Source organism: Rhinoderma darwinii, chromosome 12, assembly GCF_050947455.1.
Source record: "Rhinoderma darwinii isolate aRhiDar2 chromosome 12, aRhiDar2.hap1, whole genome shotgun sequence".
In the NCBI taxonomy this organism is placed as follows: domain Eukaryota; kingdom Metazoa; phylum Chordata; class Amphibia; order Anura; family Rhinodermatidae; genus Rhinoderma; species Rhinoderma darwinii.
The window spans coordinates 5,650,893-5,661,689 of NC_134698.1; the positions used below are offsets into that span (position 1 = coordinate 5,650,893).

General features: G+C 42.2%; 1 protein-coding gene and 1 long non-coding RNA gene across 5 annotated transcripts in view; one reads left to right on the forward strand and one right to left on the reverse strand.

Moving 5' to 3' along the window:
- MEF2D (myocyte enhancer factor 2D) overlaps nt 1-459 on the reverse strand; it is a 139,609-nt gene extending 139,150 nt beyond the window's left edge. For all 4 annotated transcript variants that reach the window (XM_075843532.1, XM_075843535.1, XM_075843529.1 and 1 more), the window contains exon 1: nt 252-459. The gene's annotated coding sequence lies outside the window, so the exon portion shown is untranslated. The remainder of the gene's footprint in view (nt 1-251) is intronic.
- On the forward strand, nt 440-8,671 carry LOC142664462 (uncharacterized). Its single transcript, XR_012851282.1, has 2 exons — nt 440-708; nt 8,566-8,671. It is a non-coding gene; the product is annotated as an uncharacterized LOC142664462 (long non-coding RNA).
- Nucleotides 8,672-10,797: the final 2,126 nt, after the last annotated feature.

The window sequence follows — 10,797 nt, forward strand, 5'->3', positions numbered from 1 at the left end:
AGGGATATAGACAATTAAGTGCCCCCCTCCCATCCAGAGCTCCGGCTGATAATAACATAAGCATGGCAGCAGTCCACCTGACCTATATTTACTTGGCACAAGGTTCTGGGAGGGGGGCACTGATTTTTTTAGCAATAGAGCTGTCACTTTTAACCCCTTCTCAGCCAGTGAGGCCTGCTATAACGGCAACATCCACCCCCTGTCTATGTGCGTTGTATAATATATAGGACGTAAATATAAGAGACACTCACCAGAGCTTCCTTCCTGCTATTCCCAGGCACCTGGAGGCTTCTCCCCTCCTCCTGGAGGGGAGTCGTAGGTTCTTCTGCCCCCCCACAAAAACAACACAAGATATCAGCTAGCAGCCCCCCCTGTCCAGAGCCGACTGCTTCCTCCTTCGCTCTTCCCCACCACCCTCTGCTACAATGTAACAATATTCACCCAGCAGGAGAAAAAAAAAAAAAAAAAAGCACTACACTGTATGCGCTGTCGCTGCTGCTGCACTGACACTGAGCGCTGTAACAGGCAGGACGACGGAGCCAATCAGGACGCAGGGATGGATGACAGCCGACCAATGGAGATCGAAGGCGGGATCGGGAACGCTTTCAGGGTAGATTGAGAGCATGAGGCTTGGTTGAGGCGTGTTACTGTGAATCCCTCCGCCGGCAGGAGAGGCCTTAACCCCTTCACTACCAAACTGTGCCTGAGGTAAAAAGAAAGAAGCTAAAAAAAAATGATTATATAATATATATATTATTAATAATTTTAGACAGAATGTGATATAATAGGCGTCACCTGGACTATTTTGAACTAAAATATTAAAATAGAGTAAATATGAATCTCTGAATCGTCCTTTTTTTGTCACAATTATTACATCAGCTTCTGGAAAAGTTGGGTGAAAGCCAATATGGACGCCATTACGGCTACCACAGGGTCATTCGGCCACTTATGCACCTTCGTAAATAGGCATATTTGCTATTCTGGAGTCCGGGAAATCGGAGTGGGACCTCCTGAGAGAACTGTAGTGGCGGCCATATTGGTTGTTTTTCCAGAAACAGAGTAATTAAAGGAGCACTCCAGGCACAACTTATACATTGTGCCTAGTGCAGGGCCTGAGGGGGCGGTGCTTGACACAGTAATGCAAATATGACTGTGTCATGCACCTCCCCCTCAGGCCCTGCGCTGTTTCACTACCAGTGGAGTGTTCCTTTAAGAAACGATGGAAAGAGGACGACTGGAGGACATGGATCTACTGAAGGTTTGGGGGATTTAAAGGGGAATGCCCTTTATTTAATGGGGCGCATGTGTCGGTAGGATGGAATGATGTATGAGGCCAGTATACTGTGAATATTGAAACCTAGGTCAGAGGAGAAGTTAGCTACTTCCTCCGTCACAGATGTCACCAGCATTTGTGAACCTGTTCAAGACAGAACCTTGTAACTTTATAAGATATTATAGAGGGGGAAGGGTCTGGTCGTCTCTGACACTTATCATGGACACAAGATCATGTTTCACGCTCCACAGTCATAGGGTCTGATGTACAAGAACTGGAGGGGCTGCCCATGGTAACCTGTCAAAGTTCCGATTGGTTGCTATAGGCAACACCCCCTGTTCTTGTCTGCGCTAGTTCTCGTACATGATGCCCAGATATCTGATCAAACGCATCGCTGCACAGTGAAGCGGGCATCTCTGTGATTGGCTGCCAGGGAGACCTTAGGAAGGGGAGAGAACCCTCTGGGTGACCGGGTGACAGAAAAAGAAGCCACATGAGAACAAATATAGCTTACAATGGTAGAAGTGATGGGAATAGTGACAATCTCTGCACAGCGCTGTGGAATATGTTCACACTAAAAAAGCAACTAGAAATAAAGTCAGGCAGAAACTTCCTGTCCCATAAAAGGAGGTGTCCTGTACCCCAAGTGTCAGTGTATCATTATCCTGTACCCCAAGTGTCAGTGTATCATTATCCTGTACCCCAAGTGTCAGTGTATCATTATCCTGTACCCCAAGTGTCAGTGTATCATTATCCTGTACCCCAAGTGTCAGTGTATCATTATCCTGTACCCCAAGTGTCAGTGTATCATTATCCTGTACCCCAAGTGTCAGTGTATCATTATCCTGTACCCCAAGTGTCAGTGTCTCATTATCCTGTACCCCAAGTGTCAGTGTATCATTATCCTGTACCCCAAGTGTCAGTGTATCATTATCCTGTACCCTAAGTGTCAGTGTATCATTATCCTGTACCCCAAGTGTCAGTGTATCATTATCCTGTACCCCAAGTGTCAGTGTATCATTATCCTGTGCCACAAGTGTTAGTGTATCATTATCCTGTACCCCAAGTGTCAGTGTTTCATTATCCTGTACCCCAAGTGTCAGTGTATCATTATCCTGTACCCCAAGTGTCAGTGTATCATTATCCTGTACCCCAAGTGTCAGTGTATCATTATCCTGTACCCCAAGTGTCAGTGTATCATTATCCTGTACCCCAAGTGTCAGTGTATCATTATCCTGTACCCCAAGTGTCAGTGTATCATTATCCTGTACCCCAAGTGTCAGTGTACCATTATCCTGTACCCCAAGTGTCAGTGTACCATTATCCTGTACCGCAAGTGTCAGTATCCTGTACCCCAAGTGTCAGTGTATCATTATCCTGTACCCCAAGTGTCAGTGTATCATTATCCTGTACCCCAAGTGTCAGTGTATCATTATCCTGTACCCCAAGTGTCAGTGTATCATTATCCTGTACCCCAAGTGTCAGTGTATCATTATCCTGTACCCCAAGTGTCAGTGTATCATTATCCTGTACCCCAAGTGTCAGTGTATCATTATCCTGTACCCCAAGTGTCAGTGTATCATTATCCTGTACCCCAAGTGTCAGTGTATCATTATCCTGTACCCCAAGTGTCAGTGTATCATTATCCTGTACCCCAAGTGTCAGTGTATCATTATCCTGTACCCCAAGTGTCAGTGTACCATTATCCTGTACCCCAAGTGTCAGTGTACCATTATCCTGTACCGCAAGTGTCAGTATCCTGTACCCCAAGTGTCAGTGTATCATTATCCTGTACCCCAAGTGTGTGTGTGTGTGTGTGTGTGTGTGTGTGTGTGTCAGATGCAGCAGATCAGGATCCGCTCCCTGTAGAATTGTATATGGAGATTATAAATGATAACCTCTCTATACAGGAAGCAGCAGATATAGGAAATAGACAGACATTGCAATATTGTGCTGTGAGCATAAGCGCCACCCACTGGTGAGTCATGGAATTGTCACCTGATTATTTGGGATAATTGTCCTCGAACACTAAAATTCAGAGGTGCAGCATGACCATATAAAAGCACGAGGCCACAAGCCGGATGTTTTATACAGGTCACCGACCTCCACAACCCGTATTCCTCCTAATGTACAATTCAGTTTAGCTCAGACAGGGCTTTTTTTTTTTATGCCGCGGTTTTAAAAAACGGCGCGTAAAAAGACGCCCTGTAAAAAGGAGCAGCATGTCACTTCTTGTGCCGTTTTTGGAGATGTCCTATTTTTTATTTTACGGACACTTTATAATGGGAGCACGGCCCGCAAATGCGGGTGACTGTCCGCGGTCGGCCATGCCTGTAATGACGGACCATGATTACGGGCCCGGTTGTATGCATGGGGCCTTAGTGTAAGGAGCGTTAATACAATCTAATAATGTTCAACGGGGCCATAGGATTATGATTTAGTCTAAGCCTAGCATAGCAAAGGGAAATACTAGGACCACCCTCTCCCCTTCTTCCCGCTTAAAGCTGCGGTGAGACATTTTCAACATGCATTTATGACCGCGGCAATTTTGGCGACATAGTGGTGTAAATAAACGTGTCCTATATGTGAGTAGTTGGCACACAGGGGGTTACTACATACAGAACCACTAACTAATATGCAATATTGAAGCCGACTTGTACGATTACTGTAAGTCAGAGATCCCCCGCGCTCTCTAGTTCCAGGAATCCAGTCCATAAGACGTCCTATTATCGCACACAATAGACACCTCTAACCCTATTAATGTCTGCAAGGATTGCCCGCCCGTCTTGGGGATGCCGTCACTACACAGGCCGACCACTTAAGCATAGAGGTCTGCAGCACAAATACAATCACGGTATTGACAGGTTATTTCCCGCTGCGCTCTGTCTGCAGACATGACAATGGTGGACGGATATAATAATACCGATATACGGTAGTAATATTACATGTGAATAGTTTCCACCTACATTTTTAAGTTTCTACTTTTAACAACATTTCAGTAAAAACCTACAGAAAAAGTGCAAACAGTTTGTAAATACTTTGCTTTACTAGTTTTGTGCCGATTTTGAGTTCTTTTATGTTGTTTTCGCCATTCACATCCAGAGCTGCTTTCAAAATTCTGCTGGTTGTCCTTAGCTCCACCTCCAAACAGACAGCAGTTTAGCTCCACCCCCAAACAGACAGCAGTTTAGCTCCACCCCCAAACAGACAGCAGTTTAGCTCCACCTCCAAACAGACTGCAGTTTAGCTCCACCTCCAAACAGACAGCAGTTTAGCTCCACCTCCAAACAGACAGCAGTTTAGCTCCACCCCCAAACAGACATTTGACTTATCAGCTGAGCTGTAACTATAGCCTGAGTTCCCGCAATGCACTGGAGCTGTGCACGCGCGCTCGCGCTCTCACTCACTGTTCAGCTCTCCGCAGACAAGGACAACAAGACTGTGATCCATCGCTCCGATGCCGCTGCCGAAGATACTCTGGCCGCCATGGAACAGAAGAAGAAGAATTCACATTCTTCTTCTCCTCTTCTGTTCCGTGGTGGTGGCGGAGCTGCACGTGCGCGCGCACACGCTCTCCTCTTTCCAGCTCTTGCTGTGGCACTCTCCGTAGCTGATTGGACAGTGTCACAGCGATGTTACACGCCCCCTTGCCAACTACACGCCCCATTGACAGTTCAGGGGGTTATTTAAATATCGGGAGCCAAATAGAACGGCACCGATATCTAAATAACGGAGAAAGATAGGAATTTTTTTATAGTGAGACAGGGTTTCTACAGCCCTGTCCATTACATGCTGCACTCGTATGGGCAGGTGAAAGGTTCTCTTTAAAGGGGTTATCCAGAGCTAGAAAAATGTCTGCTTTCTTTGAAAAACAGCGCCACATCTGTCCATAGGTTGTGTGTGGTATTGCAGCTCAACTCCATTCACTGCTAATTTTTTCAATCTTTTAATTTACCTGACCATATATGATTCATGACTGGGGATTAACCCGGGACGGACACCGCCAGATCCCTAGGGAGCATAGAGATTAGCCCATCTTACCCTCTAGTAGTGGCATAATGCCAGGCAGCTGTCCAAGTTTATTTGCGGGGCTGCCTTGCAAAATACTTACTCAGTAATTATTAAAGGATATCTATATTCACTTCTATCGAAGTTACTACGGAATAGCGAGAGCCACGTACATGCGCGCCAACTCTCCATTCATTCTCTGCCCAGATTCGTCCGTCAATGGCCGCCTTAGGCCATTCTCGATATAGGTGCTGGTCACAGAGCTGGGACACATTTATGGCATATCCCGTGGAATGCCATAAATATCTTAGATGGAAATTTCCATCTAAAAGTGATAAAATTGAAAACCGCCTCTAAGTACAACCAATAGCGACCATAAAGACCACAATAATCCTAAACGTTCCATTTCCTGATCTTCCTGGTCATAGCGGAATTTTGCTATGGGGCCCTATGGACAATTGTTACTTCTCTGGCACTCCATAGTGTTCGGTATTGCACAAAAGAAATGAATAGTCCATCTAATAAACACACTCCTTACCTTTTCTCATAAGAAAATATGGTGGTCACCCCTCAAAGGTCAGAGGATGCTACAAGACATCTGCCGAACTATATATGGTCAACCTAATCCTCAAATTTATGATATTTGTCCCTTTTATTCCCAGACAGTTTACCTTAGGTCACTTCTTAAAGGGGTTGTCCAGATTGGACAACCCCTTTAAGTCCCTGGGAAGAACCCCCTTGATCAGCTGGTGTCTTTGGAGGAAGCAGCCACAAGGGGTCATCAGAGGCAGAACCATTCATATTGAAGCCGTCGTGGGCATCAGCTGATCATGGCGCTTCTGGTAAACCCCGACAAAATCAGCTTATTTGCCAGGGTGCCATGATCAGCTGATGCCCACGACGGCTTCAATATGAATGGTTCTGCCTCTGATGACCCCTGTGGGTCTCTCTTCTGGCTCATAGGTGGGGAGTCCCAATGACATCCATATGTCCTAATAGGTCATATGGGCAGAGATTACCTATATGAGATTACCCATTTAATGATTGAAACCAATCGGCCCTCTAGAGCTAGAGCCACTCTAAATTGAGGTGACTTCTCAGTGGAGGACCCCACTCTATGACATTCTTCTGCCCCATTGGGGAAAGGGATATGGATTGTCCAAAGTGGACAACCCCTTTTGCAAACTTACTCAAATGTAGTCCTATATATATATATATATTACATATGCGGAGGATCCTTCTATGGACCCAGGTTGGGATGAGATAAGAGGACCCAGCCACAACACGCCCATGAGGTCTAGGAGAGGACAACCCCTTCTGAACTGTAAAGGTGGATACTTACTGCCCGCATTTTGGTTAATAACCCAATAAATCAGTCCATATTGATCATAAGGATTGTTGGTACAATGGAAAAAGTGGGCATGGACTTTTTTCTGTATGGGTTTGAGGCTGGTAATCTGGTTTGTCCTAGGCATGCCAGTCCTACACTGTTGACATGTCTATGGAGCTGGCATCATCCAACATGACTTCTAGGGTTGTCCTCCTAAGATTAGGTTATACGTATGAAGGAGCGCATAATCCTACTTCCCTCATTGGCCATAATGGACAGAATCCGCAGGAAAATGACCCCTGACCATGTAACAGTAAGCGGCGTTCACTGTATAAACACGGTCGTCACTCCATAAAGAGGAACTATCCCGGGGCGAGGCTTTGTTTTCATTGCTCTTACAGGATCTAAAGGTCATTGACATTCTTTTCCTCTCCAAGTACAATACCTTGACAATATGGCAGCTTGCTTGGCTTGTTTCACTGGTTCTTAGAGAATTCCGCATCTGTACTTCCGGAACGTTGTAGAAAAAGGGGAGAAATGGAAGAAATCTGGTCACGAGAAGAGGAGACCGTCGTCAACATATGGAGAACTAGTATGGCCATACGTGGGTAGATGTCTTACCACTACTGGTGGTCACTGAGTTACATGTCCATCTTCGGACCACCAAAGTGGTGAACACCATCTTCCCATCGTCTGTGGAGAAAAAGAAGAATTCTGATGATCACATGGACATTGTCAAGTGTGTAGGATAATTTCCTTCCGGAGTATTGACTTATATCGACCTGATATCCACCCTACACCTAAAAATTCAGATACGATCACAGTCAAGGGGGAACAGAAACTCTAAATTCCTCACCATCCTAACCCAACCAATTATTTATGGGTATGTTCCACAGTGTAGACCCCCATCTATCGAATTGCTTCGTGGTCACTACCAATGTATACCAGTAATCACCGCCATTTTGAAAAATATTAAAGTAACACTCTATCACTGTCTTTGTAGATGGGTCCAACTTCCCTCTCAACAGAAAAGTGGCAGTAAAAAAATTAATAAACATGGTCTTACCTGATAATTCTTCCTGATAAGTGTGGGACTGGCAGCCATCTATGAAATGGGTGACACCTGTGGATCTCCATAGGGACAGGGCGGCCAATAATGTCAGAAACTGTCATTCGAGCATATTGCTAGGCAACCACCCAAACTGTATCAAAGGAGTTTGTAGTTATGAGGGTCATCTCTTAAAGGGTAACTCATCTTTACAAAAACTTTTGACATGTCATCGAAGAATTTTTGATCGGCGCGGGCCTGAGCACTGAGACCCCCATCGATCGCTAAAAACGGAGCAGCAGAAGCGCTTGGGTGAGCGTTGTGCCACTTTGTTTCTGATCATCTTTCCTCTGAGCAGTGTACCCATAGATTTTCTATTGAGCCCGTACAGCCCCATGAAGAAGATCGATCAGAAACGAAGCGGCACACGCTCACCTGTGTGCTGCTGCCGCTTCGTTTTAGTGATCGGTTGTATAGCGACTGATACTAAGATTCGTGTTGGTCGCCAGTCTCGTGTGCCAGGCTCTAAGGCCAGCCATGTACCTAGATGGTGGCCATATTGGTCTTCATTCAGATTTCCCAGAAATAACCTTCCAGTGTGAAATCTTAAGCAATTCTGTGCAATGAATTTGTATTTTACTCTAAGCGGAGATCTAATAATGACATTAATGGGGACACAGACTGACCACGGAGAGGATTCCTGGTAATGAGGTGGATGTAAGAGAGACGTTATTCTCTATCCCGCAGGACATCCAAGTGCAGCTGACCACAGATCAATGGTAAACCAGTCACAGACACACAGTAACCCCTGCTAAATGCGCTCAATCACTGCCCTCCAGGCCTCTGTAATATCCTATTAATGAACTGCAATTGTGTTACCGGCCTCTCTGCCTGCATGTGTTACAGGGGACTCAGAGCCAACATACAGCACCATAAAGGAGATGAGCAAACCATCGAAATATATCATAAGCACCCGCACCCTGCAATAAAGACCTTCACCCACGTATGAAAATTATAGTAGTTATATTCTTGTATATAGGGGCAGTATTATAGTAGTTATATTCTTGTATATAGAGGCAGTATTATAGTAGTTATATTCTTGTATATAGGGGCAGTATTATAGTAGTTATATTCTTGTCTATAGGAGGCAGTATTATAGTAGTTATACTCTTGTATATAGGGGGCAGTATAACAGTAGTTATATTCTTGTATATAGGAGGCAGTATTATAGTAGTTATATTCTTGTATATAGGGAGCAGTATTATAGTAGTTATATTCTTGTGTATAGGGGGCAGTATTATAGTAGTTATATAATTGTATATAGGAGCAGTATTATAGTAGTTATATTCTTGTATATAGGGGGCAGTATAATAGTAGTTATATTCTTGTATATAGGGGGCAGTATTATAGTAGTTATATTCTTGTATATAGGGAGCAGTATTATAGTAGTTATATTCTTGTATATAGGAGGCAGTATTATAGTAGTTATATTCCTGTATATAGGAGCAGTATTATAGTAGTTATATTCCTGTATATAGGGGGCAGTAATATAGTAGTTATATTCTTGTATATAGGGACAGTATTATAGTAGTTATATTCTTGTATATAGGAGCAGTATTATAGTAGTTATAGTCTCGTATAATGGGGGCAGTATTATAGTAGTTATATTCTTGTATATAGGGGGCAGTATTATAGTAGTTATATTCTTGTATATAGGGGGCAGTATTATAGTAGTTATATTCTTGTATATAGCAGCAGTATTATAGTAGTTATATTCCTGTATATAGGGGGCAGTATTATAGTAGTTATATTCTTGTATATAGGGGGCAGTATTATAGTAGTTATATTCTTGTATATAGGGGGCAGTATTATAGTAGTTATATTCTTGTATATAGGAGGCAGTATTATAGTAGTTATATTCTTGTAAATAGGAGCAGTATTATAGTAGTTATATTCTTGTACATAGGGGGCAGTATTATAGTAGTTATATTCTTGTATATAGGAGCAGCATTATAGTAGTTATATTCTTGTATATAGGAGCAGTATTATAGTAGTTATATTCTTGTATATAGGGCAGTATTATAGTAGTTATATTCTTGTATATAGGGGGCAGTAATATAGTAGTTATATTCTTGTATATAGGGGGCAGTATTATAGTAGTTATATTCTTGTATATAGGGGCAGTATTATAGTAGTGATATTCTTGTATATAGGAAGCAGTATTATAGTAGTTATATTCTTGTATATAGGGGCAGTATTATAGAAATTATATTCTTGTACATAGGGGGCAGTGTTATAGTAGTTATATTCTTGTATATAGGAGCAGTATTATAAAAGTTATATTCTTGTATATAGGAGCAGTATTATAGTAGTTATATTCTTGTATATAGGGGGCAGTATTATAGTAGTTATATTCTTGTATATAGGAGGCAGTATTATAGTAGTAATATTCTTGTATATAGGGGTCAGTATTATAGTAGTTATATTCTTGTATATGGGGGGAAGTATTATAGAAATTATATTCTTGTACATAGGGGGCAGTGTTATAGTAGTTATATTCTTGTATATAGGAGCAGTATTATAAAAGTTATATTCTTGTATATAGGAGCAGTATTATAGTAGTTATATTCTTGTATATAGGGGGCAGTATTATAGTAGTTATATTCTTGTATATAGGAGGCAGTATTATAGTAGTAATATTCTTGTATATAGGGGTCAGTATTATAGTAGTTATATTCTTGTATATGGGGGGCAGTATTATAGTAGTTATATTCTTGAATATAGGGTCAGTATTATAGTAGTTATATTCTGGTATATAGGGGCAGAATTATAGTAGTTATATTCTTGTATATAGAGTCAGTATTATAGCAGTTATATTCTTGTATATAGGGGGCAGTATTATAGTAGTTCTATTCTTGTATATAGGAGGAGTATTATAGTAGTTATATTCTTGTATATAGGAGCAGTATTATAGTAGTTATGTTCTTGTATATAGGGGCAGTATTATAGTAGTTATATTCTTATATATAGAGGCAGTATTATAGTAGTTATATTCTTGTATATAGGGGGCATTATTGTAGTAGTTATATTCTTGTATTTAGGGGGCAGTATTATAGTAGTTCTATTCTTGTATATAGG